At 35.1% G+C, this 18,497-nt stretch overlaps 1 protein-coding gene across 11 annotated transcripts in view; it reads left to right on the top strand.

Moving 5' to 3' along the window:
• Kcnc2 (potassium voltage-gated channel subfamily C member 2) overlaps nucleotides 1–18,497 on the top strand; it is a 263,474-nt gene that overhangs the window by 2,208 nt on the left and 242,769 nt on the right. The gene's annotated exons all lie outside the window — the stretch shown is intronic.

The raw sequence follows: 18,497 nt of genomic DNA, 5'->3' as shown, positions 1-18,497 counted from the left end.
AGTTCTCCCAACTCCTTTTCCAACTGTCAACTCTTTTCCATCCTAGGGCTTCTATCTGGGATGAGGGATAGAGGGGATAGAGAGCAGGGGCTCCCCAGAGGTGAGTTTTGAGGTTCATCTGGGGTAAGGTAAATCCAGGGATCCTGACTCCACCCCACCCTCCATCGTTCTACCCCTCCCCTTGTTCCCACTACTCCCCTCCAAACTCAAACTGAGATTTATTTACTTTGGCAGATAAGACCCAAAGGCCAAATGTTGAGTTTGTGGTGAAACCAGCATCACCTACATCTTGAGTTTTTTCCTTACTCTTTTGTTCCAACTTTTTTCTTTAGCTACGATGTTTCCTTGGTCATTCGGATGTGACATTTTCAGTGAGGCCTGACTCTTTTTCACTTCTGACTCACCCAGGGCCATGGCTCCAATTAGGGATTTAATCTGAAGACAGAGGAAGGGGAAATGGGATATGTGTGTGTGGCTGTGGTGGAGGAGGGCAGCTAGGAGCCTCCTTTTGTGAAGCGAATGCTTCCTGGGCCTGTCTCTGCCTAAGGGATCAGAAGCTGGTATGGTGACTGCTTGTCCCAGTGAGTTGACCTCTCTCCACACTGGATTTTCAAACCTAATGCCTTTCCTCTTGGGTTGTATCTGTGTTCCTTACAGGTTGATGGCAAATCACTTTGCTGATCCTCATTCTGTTCTCTAAAATCTGCATAATTTAAATTACAGCAAACTTTATTTTACTTTTTGTATTGTGATCTTTTTGTTTTTGCTTTCTTGCTTTTGTGACAGCTTAAGTTTAGTCCTTGACACTCCCAATTAATTCTTCAAAATCCCATGAAGGGACTATAAAATTAACTGATAATGGTTTCTCTAGTTTAAAGGAAATAAAAGAAATATAAATAACCAAAATTATACAGTAAGTGAATGGTTTTTAATTATATATGAGAACAGAGTACTGTATTTAGTTAAATCTTTGCAACTGCAACTTTCTGGTTTGCTTCTGCCATCCCCAAAAGATGTCCCCTGGGCAGAATGGGAATTTTCCCAACTTTATTGGCTCCATCCTCACTATTGTCTTTCTTTGCGTGTCAGGAATCCGTGCATCTTAGATATTATGCTGTTGTCAACCCACCAACTTGTCAGAAGATGTGCTTCTCATAGCACTTTGTAAGTCTGCAGTTGTGTTTTGTTTTCAATGAGAAGTAGAATGTGAAAGAGACAATTTAAAACACTGCAACTCTCTCTTTTTTTTATTATTTTGTTATTCATATGTGCATACAAGGCTTGGGTCATTTCTCCCCCCCCCACCCCCTCCCTTACCACCCACTCCGCCCCCTCCCTCTCCCCCGCACCCTCTCAATACCCAGCAGAAACTACTGCAACTCTCTTGGATTTGGCATTTGACTGCATATGTAAATTCTAGAATGTCTACATTCACACACTTGAGTGGAGAATTAATAACTTCAACTCTGAAATCTTCAAGAACATTCTATAAATGCAAAAGGGTTTCCAATCAGAAAAAGTGCACATTTATTTAAATTAAATCACATGCTATGACCATTACATCTGTGTTTTTTAGTTTCCAGCTGAGTGCCATGGTGTTCTTTCCACTTGGTGGTTAAAAAGATAATCTGAATTTGTTTTCAGGCTCACGTGATTTTTTCCCCACATTATGTGCTATAAAAAAGTCAGAATGTTTTATTGCCTTTCCTTATGATAACATACCATGAGGTCCTTATGCTTATTTTAGATTTTATTGTAAGCCAGGTTATATAGTAAAAACTTTAAGAAGGTGCCCAACTTTCATCGTTGATATGGTATATTAGTCTATTGATTATTGACCAAAAAGGTAGATCATTGACTTGAAAACAGTTTGTTTTTTAAATCTTACTTAAATTTTATTGTAATTATGTAGAGGATTTGACCTGCATCTATTTTAGGTGAAGGAAGAACATAGAAATTTTAACACAAGGTCAAGATCAAGTAGAAGTAAAACAAGCTAAGAATCAGAGACTTGAAAAAATGTTTTTGAAGTCACCTAGTCAAGACCCTTTATTTTCTAGCTGAGGAAAATGAAGACTTAGATGCTAAGTGGGGGCCAAGGTCATACATAAAGTTAATAGTAGAACCAAAATTATTGTAAAGGTCTAATGACATCCTTCTCAGGCCCTTTCCACCCAAATTACTGATTATAACTGACTCAATTGTGAAATCTCCGCAGATTGCATGGCTCTTGAAACTTGTTGGTACATAATACATTCACTAGCTCTAACTTGGAAAGGTCATTTATGAGTTTCTAAACTATATGTATTCTAGGACTTTGGCTGGTAGAATTTTTACCCTGTAATACCCAGAAATAGGATAAAAAATGGGACTTCACTTAATTTCTTACAATGAACTCATTTTGAACTTTTCTTTCTTTTTTTTTTTTTGTTGACCAGCCAGTGTTTAATGATCTGCTTTCTTTTGTGGGCTTTGTCTTCAGGGAAATCCCTTTTCGAATTACTAGGTGTTCCCTAAATTAGAGGACATCATTCTATTTAAAAAGGAGCTAACATTTTTATATAAACACTTTTAGTTCAGATAATGGCCTGACAATGTTATCTGACTACTTTGATAAAAAGAATGGCACTGGAAAGCCACAGGGTGAAACTATACTTTGCATGGACAGAATTCCAGGAAACATAAGTCAGTTATCCAGGTATTTGCTTCTGCTGGTTCTTACTTCCACAAGACTCATTGTTAACAGAATTTAAGTACCCTTTTATAGACTCTGTTTTTCACATTAGCTTAACTTTTATTGAAATGCTTTCATGGGCAATTTGAATTGTCTGAATTTATGATATTGAGGAGAGTGGCTTCATTATAAAACAGGTGTGTTTTACTTCTAACTTTTATAATCTAAACACGAGATAATTAATTGAATTCTACAAAACTGTGCTTTTGCCTTTTGTTGGTTGGTATGTCCTCCTGCTCTAGGGTTTTGACTTATAATGTAAATGCATACTTGAGGGATCTAAATTACTGTAGTTAATTTGCTAAGTAAGTTTATATTTTTATACTTATGAATTCTTATCCTTAAGAATAGTATTCAAAAAATAGAAATTTATGAAAATTCCAATAGAAGTTGTCATGGAAACCTGTTGTAGAAAACAAGAGATTAGGAAAGAAAGAGATTATTTTGTTGTTGCCAGTGATGATATTTACAAATAGTAAAGAATAGAGATTTGGTAAGTGTACTTGTAAAAATGTGTTGTATAATTCCAATTTAATATTTAAGTTTTAGAAGAAAAAAAGGGTTCTATGTGCTTTTCTCTGAAGACTCAATATTGTAAGAAATCAGACTAGAAATTCTTGGATAGAATTTCTAGATTTTTTAGAAATTAAACAATAGTAAAAATACAAAATACTAGAATTAGAAAATATTTCAAATAATTTGTTTCCAATATGAAAGAGCTGAGAACTCTTGTTCATTTATTTTTGGTGGGAAGTTGAGATGATGTAATTCAGTTCTGTTTTAGATTATGACGCCTTTTCTGTGATTTTTCTATGTCTTTGACTACCAGATAGACCTTTCACTTTTTACTTTCAAGGATTATTTTTAAAAAGTAAAAGAAAATAATAACCTTCACAGAACTACACTTAAGGTTTTGGCTTTTGGGCATGGATCTAAAGGTGGTTGGCACCTTTTCCTAGGACAACAACCATCCTGACCCAAACATTGGTTACGGTAGTAAATGGATAATTTAAATAACATCTTGAAATACTCACTTTATTAGCATTGTAGATTATTTAATTTTCACAGCATTACTAAAGTATATGCCTTAAGCTATCAGGTATGATATATTTGGTACTTGTAATAACTTTTGTAAATACCACAATGTACCCCCACCCAGCACAACAATAAAAAAAATAAATTCCAGTACCTAGAATTAGATTAAAATTTTCAAATATTTTACATACTTTCTATGGACCACTTTTTTCCATCTTCCCCCAACCCCAAACAAAACAGGAAAGAAATGATCTAAATAAGTAATTGCTAGCATTTAGTAACATTTATTTTAAAGAAAATAATATACAGACAATTTGAGTCACATGTTAAAATTTTTTAAAAAATGAATTAATTCTTATTTTGTAACCATTGTAACATAAAAGGATGAACAAATATAACTTATTCACAAAATATTTTTGTCAACTACTAAAATTTTTAGAAAGCTTGTTTATCTAATGAATATTGGTTATGTAATCTCAAAGACAGCAATGTTGTAGGACTTGGGCAATATGCTAAAGGGAGAGCACATGGGGAGGTATGGGGATAGGCTGGAAACCCAAAACAGGAAAGTGTTTGATATCCTCACTGCAGAAGAACTAATACAGAAGCCTTAAAGTGACAGAGGTCAGTATGGGAAGGGGATCAGGAACTAGTGAAAAGGTCAGGTAGAGATGAATCAACTTGGGTTATAACACATTTGTGTATTGAAGCAATGCTAGGAATCTCTCTGTATAGCTATCCTTTTCTCAACTAGCAGAAACGCTTTATCTTTCTTATACTGCTTATGTCTTCTCTTCAACAAAATTAGAGATAAGGGCAGAACAGGTTCTGCCTGGAAGCAAAGGAGGGTTGGGGAGGAGAGGGAGGGAGTGGGAGACATGGGGGAGGAATGGCCCAAACAATGTATGCACATGTGAATAAATGAATAAAAAAATTTAAAAAAAGTGTAGAAAGTAATGGGAATGCATAGAGAAAATATAGTTCTTTGCTTCAATAAACTATTTATAATCAAACATTTTCTGATGACAGTTATTATTTAAAAATACAAGATAATGGCAAAAATATTCCAGAGTTATTGAAGATAAGTTTTCCAAAAGAAGTCTCACATAGAAATATTGGTTGACAAATATAGGAATGATGGTATAGTTGGTGTTAAAGTATGTACTACAGAAGTGTTAGTCTCTTTTAATTGTTTTCTCTTTATACTGGATTTGTGGCTTCAGATACAACTAATCATCTGAGATTCATTTTTCCTTTGAGCTCACACTCGCCTCACTTTTCCTTTATCTTCAGGGCCATTCCTTCCTGTCTTCACTCTTCCTTTTCTTCCATCAACTTTTTATATGTTGGTGTTTCCCTAGATTTTTTTCCATGGTGCTTTTGTTTCTCATTCTAATATGTACACTCTTTGGTCAATTTCATGTACTACACTGTCAACTGTGTTTCAATTATTGCATAAGTAGCCTTCTAGCTTACATTTTCCTTTTAGATTTTTTTGACCAATTTGACAAGTATAAAATCAAACTTGCTCACCCTTGCATTATGCATCTTGGTAGATTACAACACCATCTATCCTGGAAAATAAGTCAGAAATCTGGACATTAACTTAAACTTCTTCTCATTCATCCAATTATTTGATTGCAGAAACTGTTGGATGTCTATTCTTTCCAGATCAATATTGTCACATTTGCTTCACCCCAGTGTCCCTGCTTGAGTTTAGACCCTCATTCGCTCATCTCTCAAATTACTCTTAGCAGTCCATACCTCCAGACTTCTAGGATGTCTTTAACTCCCTAAACTTATTCTCTTTATCCTGTTTCCAGGAGTTTCCTTTAGTTAAAAAATTAATTAGTGCCACAAATTCCCAGAATAAAATTCAAACTCCTCAGTATGGCAAATTAGATCTTTGTTACCTGGCTTCTGTCTTCTTCTCAAGCGTCAACATCTTCTCATCACTTATTTTTTTTTAATTAACTAATTAAATGTTCAATTGATAAATAATGGGCAAATTTGAATTGTTCAGTCGGTAGGGAATGAGAATTTTAAGTCGAGGGCTCTTTTAATCTTGATTTTTGTGTCTTCAAAGCAATTCACAGGCTCTCTTTTTACAATGTAGCAAAAGCTGTACTTACACTAAACAATTGAACTATTTGGGGTATGGCTAACCTTATTAATTCTTTCAATATTAATGACTATTCATGGCTAACCATATGATAATGCAAATCCAAGCTTCATATCTTTGAAGAGTCTGCTGTAAGAGTCTGGTGTATTTGCATTTATCATACAAGCACTGAAGAAGTGTCTTTTGCCCTTTCCCAAGCCATTAACTGTACAATTCACAAACAAATTTACTTCTAATTAAGTTAATAAACTCCAGCATTGAATAGGATCAGAGAGTTCCTGATTCAATAAATGACTAAAAGAACCAAGGAACTTCAACTGTTACTTGTATTTTCAGTAGCATATTTGGTCACACACTAGATGATCTGCTCTCTTGCTGGGCATCAGTTATACCAAAGATGAAGGTAGAGGTTCAGATTAAGAATGAATTTTTCCTGTAATATTTTGCTAAGAGCTCATTTGTAGACTTGATTTGAAAAAACTAAATGACAAACAAACATTTCTTCCTTGTCAAGAAGTTTATTTTCACAGTAAATAAAAACAAGGAAATGTTTAAGTTTACATAGAGACGCGAATCAACCTTTCCCATTTGAAAATGTATATCACTGCCATTTATTTTTACAACTACAAGTAAAGTAAATGTGATTTTCAGGTCTCATGTATTTCCAGCTTGTGAGTCATATATCCTTTTTTATGGCAACCTTTAAAATATGCCTAAGTGAAATAATAAAGGGTACTAAAGATAAACACCAATCTTCAGAAGGAAATACATAGTAGCAAAATGGTCTAAACACCAACCACAAATATATTACATATACTTAATTCAATTCTATTGAAGTATGAAAGACTTGCTTTAGAAGAGGCAAGATATTCTTGTATGATGGAATAGCACTGCTTTATGATTTCTTTACAGGTTCAAAACTGGTAATTAATTTTAATTCTGTGTAGTCAATATTTTCACAGAAAGTGAACAGAATGTGAGTTGTGGGCAGAGAAGAAAGCAGGACAAAGAATATATTGAAACAGAACTGCTTTGCAGTAGGACCTATGAGACCTGTGCACTAACCCTGATCTCAACACTGGTTGAATGACTTTGGAGAATTTACTTTACCTTCTTGAGTTTTTATTTCCTTTGCTTTATTCAGAAATAAATTTTAAAAAATGGTGATGACACATTGAATTAGGTAGTATCCAAACTTCTTTCCAGTTCTGAGATTTTGAGATTTGTAGGATAATTATTGCTAAAGGTGCTGGGTGGTAATAGGGAAAGAACAACCTGTCTGTACCCATTTTGATTGCACTCTGAGGACCATCATACCAATAAGGTAAACCAGAATTGATTTTTTTCATTTTTAACTTTATGCCCTTTTTTTCCTACAGCTGTTGGGTAGCTGCTGCTCTGGTTACCATAGAAACAGGTTAGCTCTTAGCTTCCTGTTTCCATTGAAAACAGCTTTCTCTTAACCACATATTGATCTCAGGAAATCATTTTGCTGTGGCTCTGTCATGAAACCCATAAAGATGATCGGCTGTGTCATTTCCTAGATCTAAGATTCAGTGCAGGTATATATCTATCCACCCACAAGGGTAGCTGATTAGATAATCTCAGTTTTATTTCCATTTGAAAAGTGCCTTGTCAAAGACACCATCCTTTTCCCCTTCCCATATTTATACAGAAGGAAAGTCTTTTCACTCGAGGATTTACAGATATTCCTAACATATTTGGAAGTTTACAAAACAGTGTCAAATTATTCAGTCCAAATCTCTTTTGTAACCTAGTCTATCAGAACAAGAAGAGAGAAAAATCCTCTTCTGAGCATACTTCGTAAGTTTAAGTTTTAATGTGCTCATTGATAAAGACAATTTCAAATTGAATATATATGTGCAGTGTATAGCACTCCATACTTCTCCTTTGAGAAAACAATTTTTCTATTTCAGAGTATATGTAGCTATATAAAAAGAGGATACATTCACTATTATAACACAGAGATGTACTCAATAAATAAGTTTGTAAAATTTTATAAGGGTAAGGTGAAAGAAAATGGTAGGAATATGACTTAAAGTTCTGATTCAGAACATTAGTTTATGTATACATATGTGTATATGCTTGCATTATTTATATCCAAAATATAAACTACTTTAATGAGATTAGTGAGCAGGATATTTGAGGGACTTCTGGTGTTTATGAGGATTGGAAGTAGAAAAAAACTGGAAATTATCTAGCACAATTGTCTCAGTTCAATGATAAGGCAGCTTGCACACTCTGGCCATGAGTAGTTACTGATAATGGCCAGGCTGGTTGTAGACCTGACTTCTGATTCAGTGTTCTTTCCATTCAGTCTAGGTCTAGCCTGTGTTTAACACTAAGTGGACACATTTTAGCTGTTGGGAAACAGAAAGCATGTTAGGAATAGCTAGTGTATGGTATATTTTGCTGTCTTCCATGTTTTATTATTTAACAGTATCAGGAAATTGTCACTATTTTGGGCATTCACTTTATTTCTGGATCTATTGCCAAATGTAAAGACTTTCAGGGCCCTCTTCTCCTCAGGGATCTAACTATCTCACCACTTTTAAACACTCAAAATTACCTCCTTGTGCACTTACCTCCTTTTTTCCCCTTAGACTTCTAACCTTTCTGAAAGGTTTTACAGAGGATCCCTAACTTCCAAGCTAAGCTTTCTGCAATCAGCTTCAGAGATATTTAGATAATTAAGAAATTATATTTATATTCCTCTTGATCCTCTTTTGTGTAGCTCTTTTGTAATATGTTTTTCTAATTTTGCTTAGTTTATTGTTTTGAAGGGTTTCTTCTTTAATGCAACTATGATTTAACCTATTGGTGATGGATAATGTCATGTATAGAACATTGTCTTCTAAAATGCATTTAATCAAGTCATGATGGGCTTACATAGGGCTAACTGGTGAATTACAGAAGTAACATATGCTTGCAGCTGTAAGAAATCTGCAAATGGAATTAAATATTGTTGTGAGATCAGTAAATATTATGCAGAAAAATCTTTCCCTGAACTTTAAAAAACTCGTTAGTTAGTTGAAGGCTGTGTAAGCGGAGTGTAAGGCAGCATTACAATTTTGGGAGTGTCTAAGACAATGCATTTTGCAGTAATCAAAACAGAAGAACTTGGAGGAAAATGTTATTGGTAATACTGACATAAAAAAACTTCCCGATTGCTACAGTCACCTGACTGGTCTTTTCTCTTGAGAGTTGATAATGACAAGGACATTTTTCCAATCTGACATTTCATGTCAGAAACTGCCAGGTGTCCAGAAACTCCTATGCAAACACCTCAGGAATGTCTTCATTGCTTGTGTGAATGCCCATGTTGTGCTATCAGAGGTCAGTGCACAGAGTTCTTTATATTTCATATTCTTTAAAAACTGAGCAAAGGCAAAGATAGTCTGCTTTGGCAGACTTAGTCTCAGCAATGGAAGGTGTTTTTCTGTGAGGTGTCCCTATAGAAAGAGAACTAGAGATTCAAAATTTTTTGGGCTTTGGCCATAGGCATACTTTCAATTTATATCATTCTCTTTGCCCAGATTTTGAAAATTTCTCCAGTAAATGATAAAATGCAATACATCTTTTATAAAATAAAATGATCCTAAATATTATCAATACTTTCAAAAATATTAGTTTACTCTAACTTTAAGACTATGTGTTTGTGAATTATGTTTAAGCAAAAACCAAAAACCATTTAGACCAATATAAAGTTTGGTTTCAGTGAAAGGACCAGATATTATTCCGAACTTACATAAAATTTTTATCTGGGTTTGCAAATCACACACAAAAATTCAGACATGGGTTGCTCTTTTGGTACTTTTAAGTTTATTGATTTGTGATAAAATACTATTTGCTAAAGGTGAATGTTGTATAATAATTGTATTCGAAATCACAGCATAATAATCAGAGTTGGAATAAGCTCTTTTACTGATGTTGATATATTAATTTTGGACAAATTTAGTAAAATTGGTCTTTAAGAAAACATGACAATACAGTTATTACAGTTTAACTTGTCATTTAAGTTTTCCTGTTTCTCTTTCAGGCTTCTGGTGGTGAGCAATGAGAGTCCAATTATGAAAGTTATTAGAATATCCTTAATGCAGCCTGTCTTTCAAATAGATTGAGTAGGAAATGAGTAGGAAAAAACCTTAACTGGCCCTTGTCTGTGCAAATGGAATCTAAAATAGCTGTAACCTTTGATTTTTCAAAAGCTGTTAGAAATTTATTATTAGGCCTGAGTGAACCCATCATGATCGTGTAATATGCTTAGTGGGTGCAGCAAGGGGAGCAACTGTCATATTTATATCATGATGGATAAATGTTGGTGAGCTTATGGTTCATTCCTAGTCTTATAATGGTGTTGACTATGCTTTGAGTTTTACAATACCAGAGATACAGAATCCAAGAAAAGTAATGAAATAAAATATAATTTGACGTACTATCAGACTTTAAAGTTATTAAAAATGATTAGCTTTGATGCAAAAGCAAGGTAGATTTTAATGAATTGCTTCAATTTCTTCTGCATGTTTATTGTTCAAATTTTAATTATAACGTGTACATTACTATCAGTTCTCTAAGTATTTAAGTTTTAGTGATTGTTTTCAACATCTTTTACTTTTAAAATTTATGTATCATTGATTTTACTCATCCCTGATTTATCTAAGGTGGTTTCTTGGTGACACTGGGCTTATAGAAGTCAGTGGAGTTGTTAAAGTACTTCAACACTGGGTTTCTTTATCAATAGCCTTTTTTTTGTGTGTGTGTTTCTTCTACCTTGACTAGCACTGATTGGCTGATGAAATAGTATGCTGTTGTCAAGCATGTGTACATGAGAGAAACAAGCTTCCCCAATTCCAGTGCTTTTGAATCTCTCATCTGACAACTTTGAGCTGCATCTGTAGCCCATGACTAGGTTATGCAATAAGAATACAAAACAAATTAAATTTTGGCATTTGGCTTGTGGACAGTTGTATTCTGCATGAAAATAAGATTTTTAAATATGTAGTTACAATACAATGCATTAAATAGATATTGGAATAGTGTAGACACATGGAATAGGGAAGGACTGGTTCTCATATGTAGAGTAGATGACATGTTAATTAACTCCCAGAGGATACTTAAACATTTTCCAGTAATTAAGGGGAAGGTCAACAGAGCAGTGAGCAAACATGGAGGCTTTACAGAGAATATCATGACATGTAACATATAATAACAGGAAGACCAGAAGGCAGGAAATACAGTAAAGGCAGGAGAACAGGATTGAGAGGTAGAGAGGGTAGAAATTGGAAAAGAAAGGATTGTTGGGTTTGTAAGTAAGATTTTTTTCTGAGATGTAGAACTCCAAGCTCAGAACAGGACTGGACAACATCTTTTATCAATTTATTCAAAAGTAGCTGTTCCCAAACTTAGATGTACCTAGGAATCACCTAAGATGATGACTAAAATTCTACTGTAAGAACAATTAAAAGGTCTGAGCTTAGAGACCCTAATTAGGAAGGATTTGGGTAAGATTCAGATCAAGTGAACATGTTTTGGGTTATGGTTAACTCTTGCTCCATCAGTGCTAGTACTGTGCTACAACTGCCGTAAAAGCAAATGTAATGTAACAAGGAATTAGGAGAACAATCCTGCTCAGACCAATATTTCCCAAAGTGCACTTTATAGACCCTCAGTTCTGCAGGATGTTAACTGATGTTGTCCTTTAAAAGGGTTACATAGATGGGTTAATTCGAGAACAAAATTAAAACAAAGCTATATAGTTGTTTTTAAATTGCATTTCTTCTTAGTGTCAAAGAGTTAAAAGACTGACCAAGTGCTTGATATTTGCTTTTACAAGAGCTGGACTCAATCTACTGAATTTGGATTTTGACTCTGCCCCTTGCTTGCTATAGTCTCTTCAGTAAGTTACTTGTCTATGCCTCCTTTTGTTCATTTGAACCAGGGGGCAAATAACATTATATTACTTGGTAGGTTGCTATAAAAATGAGCTGAGCATATTCATGTTAAAAATTCAGACATGTTTCTATAAACACCTTTATTATTATCACTACTACCACCATCATCATCATTACCATTCCTTTTTTTTTTCCTTTTTCTTTTATTATTCATATGTGCATACAAGGCTTGGTTCATTTCTCCCCCCTGCCCCCACCCCCTCCCTTACCACCCACTCCACCCCCTCCCTCACCCCCCCAATACCCAGCAGAAACTATTTTGCCCTTATTTCTAATTTTGTTGTAGAGAGAGTATAAGCAATAGTAGGAAGGAACAAGGGTTTTTGCTGGTTGAGATAAGGATAGCTATACAGGGCATTGACTCACATTGATTTCCTGTGCGTGGGTGTTACCTTCTAGGTTAATTCTTCTTGAACTAACCTTTTCTCTAGTACCTGTTCCCCTTTTCCATTACCATTCCTTAAGGCAAGTCTTGGTCATTTCTGGAGGTAGTATTAAATAAAACAATATCTAGTGCAATTCCATTATATATTAGGCATTTTGCAAGGGCAAGGTGAAGGCATATTTCCCAACATTAACATGCTTGCTGTCTACTGGAAGAGAACTAAAGGATGATGGTAGTGCCATGCCATGGTGTCTTGCAGTAGACGGGATCCTTTGCAAATCAACTCAGTCATGTTGAGGTTGTAAAAATATTCTTAGAGAAAAATATATCTCTGTTGATACCAGAGGATGAAGGTAAGAACCTAAACATAATTTCAAAAGAAAAGGAAGACAGGACCCGTCCAAAGTAGTGTGAGCTGTTGAATACAGCTAGAGCACTAAGCGGTGAGGAGATGACGTTGGACAGAGCTGAAGTTGGCTGGAAATGCTGGGTAAATTCTGTTGAAAAAGTTCATTCTTCTGTTGATAATGGTGCTATTTCATTTTATTTTTGAGATTAGGTCTTGTTATGTTACCCAGGCTAGCCTCAAACTCATCCTCCTGTCTCAGTCCCCCACAGTAGCTACAGTTACACATGTACACATCACGCCCAGACTAATGGGGGAAATGTTGAAGGATTTGAAGCAGAATTATGACATCCTGATGAGTAACTGGGACTATCATTCTGAAATCTGAAGTGGGGAAATTGAGATGGAGAAGGTAAGTATAAGTTTTCAAGAGGGCTAGACCTTAGCATGTTAAAGTAAAACTGGTATAAGATTAAATATTGAACCTGAAATGAAACAGTGTGGCAAGAAGGATGAGGTAAAATGGACACAGTTAAAGAGGGGTTTTGATTAAGTGCAGAGTATAGGCAGAGAAAAAAGTCAACAATGTCCTTCGAAGTTTTATTTTTCATAATCAGACAAGAAACTTAATGATTTTTTAAATTCAAGATTGAATGATAATGATTTGAGAATTTGGTTCACGAGTAATTATACTTTCATTGTTTGTAATACTGTAATATTTACAATTATACTTTGTGGCTTGTCCTATTATATTTCTGTATCCATTACTCAATTACAGAGGTATGTCATATAGATTTTTATGGCTATGAAGTTAGATGCTAAGTATGCCTCTTAAAATTTTTGGTTACTGTAATTTATCACTATAACAAGTTAGTGAGGGACAAGCAAATCTCTCTCAGTAAATACAGGCTTTACATTGCTACCACGTTGAGTTAAAGCACAAGAAAACAATATTAATTTTTGTGTAATTTGTTTCTTTATTTTTCTTTGGCAGTACTGAGTTTGAAATCAGGGCCATGCCAGGCAGGCATTCTACCACATGAACCACACCCCCAGCCTTTTTTGCCTTAGTTATTTTTTATAGAGCATCTCACATTTATTCCTGTGGTTCTCCTATTCCTGATTCTGGTGTAGGCATACTCACCACATCCAACTTCATCTATTGAGATGTGTTTTGTTTGCCAACTATTTTGCACAGGCTGGTTTCAAACCTTGATCCTCCTGATCTCTGCCTCCCTGTAGCTAGTATTACAAGTGTGAGCTGTATAATTGTACTTGGCTGTGTAATTTCTATGAACACAATTGACTATTCAATATACTAGTCCCCGTGTATTCCAAAGCTAGAAACTTAAATTGAACTAGGGGTTAAACAATGGCAAGAAGATTCTAAACCTCAAAATACTCCTAGAAAATTGATTATTAAATATAGCTTCCCTTTAGAAAAGCCCAGACAGGAGCAAAATTAGTGAGGAAGTAAAACAAAAGTGAAAAGTATCAAAGAGTTAACTGGGAAGAAAATGACAACTTCAGATTAAAGGCACAGTAATTCTTTCTAAAGCACAAACACATCCCATCATCATTATTATTATTGTTTAAAAAGCCTTTATCACTTTCCTCTGACTGCAAACTAAGATTTACATTCCATAACATGGCTTTCAGAACCTTGTTATTGACTATATTCTTAGTTGTTCTTTTCAGAACTTCACCACCAACAGCATGATTAAGTTCAGGCTGTATTTCCCTCCATTCCTGGTATAGGGAATGTGTTCCTATCTTTGTATGTTTGCATACATTGTTCTCACAGCCTGAAATCACTTCCCTACCTTGGATTAATGGAGGGACTCAATCATCTTTCAATATCCTGCATGGCTATCAAATTGTACTCCAGTGCTGTGTCCAAAGCTGTTAGTTTCTTTCTTCAAGTTCTCATATTACTTTGTAGATACTGTATTATGGCACTTAACTAACTGTATTAATTCCCTAGACCATCCATAACAAATAATCACACACAAACGACCACAAATGGGTGATTTAAAACAACAGAAGTTTGCCCTCTTACAGTTTGGGAGTCTGACAGTCTGAAATCCAGGTATCAACAGGTTGAGTTTCTTCTGGAGGCTCTGAAGGAAAAGCTGTTTCATGGCTTGCTGCCAGCAATCCCCAGAGGGATTACCAGCAATCCTTAGCCATAACTACATCACTCTGGGCTCTGTCTTGATGTGATGCTTCCTCACTCTGCTTCCACCCTAAGTATGTGGGCTTCTGTTTTCTGATAAGATCAATAGCCACTGGATTAGAACCTACACAATCCAATGTGCCTCCATCTTAATTTAGCTAATTGCATATGTAAATATCTGATTTTCAAATAAGGTCATAATCTGAGGTTTAAGATAAACAGGAAATTGAGGATACATTATTTAACTCACAATAAGACTTTTCCAGGAAATCTTTCCTATTTTCTGATTGCTCCTTTGTTAGAATACATCTGTATGTTCTAACTTAGTGGCTAATATAACTTTCTGAATCTTTCTTTAATCAGGCAACTTTACAAATTCCCTTTCATTTTGGGCATTAACTCTAGTCCCACTAGGAAATATTTTTTTCTGTTTGTTTGTCTGGGTTCATGAGTTCTATGTTATCATTTCTTTCAAAAGTTCAAATATCTTTTCCTCTGGAAGAGGATGGGGTTACTATACTGTATTGAATGGAGACAGACATATTGGATCATGCAGAAACATAGGATTTTATTAAAGGTGAGCTGTGAAAGCAGGTGGGCAAGCTAGAAGGTCTAAGAAAAGAATTTTTATTGGAGACAGACTTTATAGAATTTCAGTCAGTGCAGAGATTTCTACCCTTTTCTTTTTCTCTGTGCTCTTTGAGGAAATCTGAAAGTAACTTAAGAGTTTGCTTTACATTTTTCTGTCACAGCCAAATACTAATGAAGAACTGTATTCTCTTCTGTTGATTTCCTACTTTATTTAGAGAGCTTTTTTGTGGGCTGTATCATGAGAACAAATTCTGCAACCAGCCTTCAAAGAACTTGTGCCTGATGCCTCTGAATTTGAGATTCCTCTAGATTTCTTTGGGAGGTAACTGGCCAGCCCCAAGAAATGCTTTCTCCTGTACCTGTGGTTGAATTATATTACCATACTCCCAAGCTCCATCTCTATCAGTTCAATCCTATTTGTTTTTTATCTAAATATTTTTGGTTCACAGACAGCAACTTTTTATGTTTTTTATCCCTGTTTCTTTCATCATTAAAAATGAGATTTGGGTAAAGAGTGAACTTTTTCAACTAGAATTTGATTAGTCATGCATCTGTGCATTGCTTAACAAAGTCCTAAGAAATGTATGTTAGTTGATCTCGCCTGTGAGAATGTACATTTATACAAACCTGGGTGCTATGATATACTTTATAGCTAGATTATATGGTATCATCTATTACTCCTAGGCTACAAACCTGTACAGTATGTTATCATTTTGAATACTGTAGCCAACTGTAATATGTTGGGAAATATTTGTATATCTACACATATGTAAACATAGAAAAGGTACGGTAAAAATGCAGTATAACAAATAAAATCCTATGCACCTATATAGAGCACTTATCATGAAGGGAGCTTGCAGGACTAGAAGTTGCTCTTAGTGAGTCAGTGAGTGAGAGGTGAGTGAATGTGAAGGCCAAAGACATTACCGGACACTACTGCAAACTTTATGAAATGTACGTTAAGAATACACTAAGTTTATAAAACTTTCTTTCCTCAATAAGTAAACCTTGGCTTACTATAACTCATTTAATGTACAAATGTTTTAACTTTTTAAACTTTTGATTCTGTAATAAACACTTAAAACACAGTGTACAAAACAACTTTGTACAAACAACTTCTTTATATACTTATTCCATGAATTTTTTTCTATTTTTAAAATTTCTTGCTTTCTTTTACTTTTTTTTTCTTTTGTTAAAAACTAAGACATAAGCAAACACATTGGCCTAAGCCTATGCAGGATTTCAATATCACTGCCCTTCTACCTCCTTCTCTTGCCCATGGAAGGTTTTCAGTGGTAACAACACACACACGGAGCTGTCACCTCCTATGACGACATACCTTCTGGGTCCCTCTGGAAAGGCTTGCTTGCAGCTGCTTTATAGTCATTTCTTTGTTTATAGCAGAAGGAGTACAAATCATAGTATACATAACCCAGTAACACAATTGTTTATTATCATGGGTATTGTCCAATTGGCTGTGCAATGTGTTCGTTTACACTTGTGTCACCACAAACACCTGGGTAATGCATGGTGCTACCATGATATGATGGCTACATTGTCACCAGGTGATAGGAGTTTTTCAGTCCATTCTAATCTTATGGGACTACCATTGGTTATGAGTCCATCTTTGACCAAAGCATCATCATAATGTGGAGTTTCTGGTTCACACTTGTTGTGAACTTGTGTATAGGGACACTCTTTTATGTATGTTGTTTTGCTCCAGAGTTATTTTTAAATTAGTAATATTCTAAGTAGGTTTAAAAAATAATAATTGTATGTGTTTATGGGATACAATGTGATGTTGGATAGGTGTTTATGATGTGGAATGAGTAAATCAGGCTAATTGAGAAAATCTAGCACTTCACACACTTGTTTTTAGGGAAAACACTTAAAATCTACTCTTTTGAAATATAAAATGAATTATTTATTATAGACACCATTTTGTGTAATAGATCACTAAAGCTTATTACTCTCAGCAGGCTTTTATGACTTTGTGAATAATTATATGATTTCCCTTGTCTACAAAGTTGTATTACTCTACAATTTTTCTGCCACAAAAGCAGTATTTCTTGTTCTCTTTCTTAAGTCCACCTTCTTTCCACTTTTCACTTACTCTGGTTCCCAAATACACAATTCAAATGAGAAAATCCAAAACCTATCTGTAGTATGTGATTTTTTTATTGCCATAAGAAGTCTGTTCGACTAACATGAAAAATTCTTACATCACCTGGACAACAAAGATACTTTAATTTGTCATCTACCCACTGAGAATACATTGTAAGAACCATGCCTTTGATCATTCAACAGATATTTTGGAGTCTCCATGGGAGGTATGCCCTAAGTTGAAATAATGTTTTCATACTGGTGTGCTTTAGTTTTTCACACAGAGACGTTACCAAGAAGGAGCAAATTCCAGTTAGGTGCAGCAGCATTTGACTAAGAGTAACAGATGACACTGTCCTGCCAATTACATGTAAGTTAGCCCTTCACTGAAGAATACTGTGTCCTCAGAAAAGATGCTCAAGAATGGATAATACAGCAGCAAGGAAATTAGACAAGGAGAGTAGGACAAAAGGATTCCTGTTCATTATGCTTTGCTATTCTTCTTCATTTAACAAATTAGGGACAGCCAAAGGTGAATTGTTTCCCTTCCATCTAGAATACACTTCATCAGACCAATTCAGTGAAGACTATTATATATAAAACCAAAGTATGCCTAGTTAGTCCATCTGAGTATGGCCAATAGCAGGACTGAGAAAGAAACTTAAAGAAACGTTATAGGGTTGATTGTGATGGTTCATGCCTGTAATTTTAGCTGCTCAACGGTGGAGATCCAGAAGATCATGGTTTGAGGCCAGCTTAGGCAAAACAGTTTTTGAGATTTCCATATAAATAAACAAGCCAGGTATGGTGGCACATGTCTATAATCCCAGTTTTGTGGGAAATGTACATTGCAGTCTGAGGCTCATCAGGGAAAAAAGCACAGGTCTCTAAAAAATAATTGAGGTGAAAAATGGATGGGGGCATTGATCAAGTGGTAGAGCACCTGTCTAGCAAACATGAGGCTGTGAGTTCAAACACCAGTACCACCACCAAAACAACAACAAAACATACATACATTATAGTAGGGATGAAG

Source organism: Castor canadensis, chromosome 8 (genome assembly GCF_047511655.1).
Source record: "Castor canadensis chromosome 8, mCasCan1.hap1v2, whole genome shotgun sequence".
NCBI classification, from domain to species: Eukaryota; Metazoa; Chordata; class Mammalia; order Rodentia; family Castoridae; genus Castor; species Castor canadensis.
This window is presented reverse-complemented; position numbering and strand designations above follow the sequence as displayed.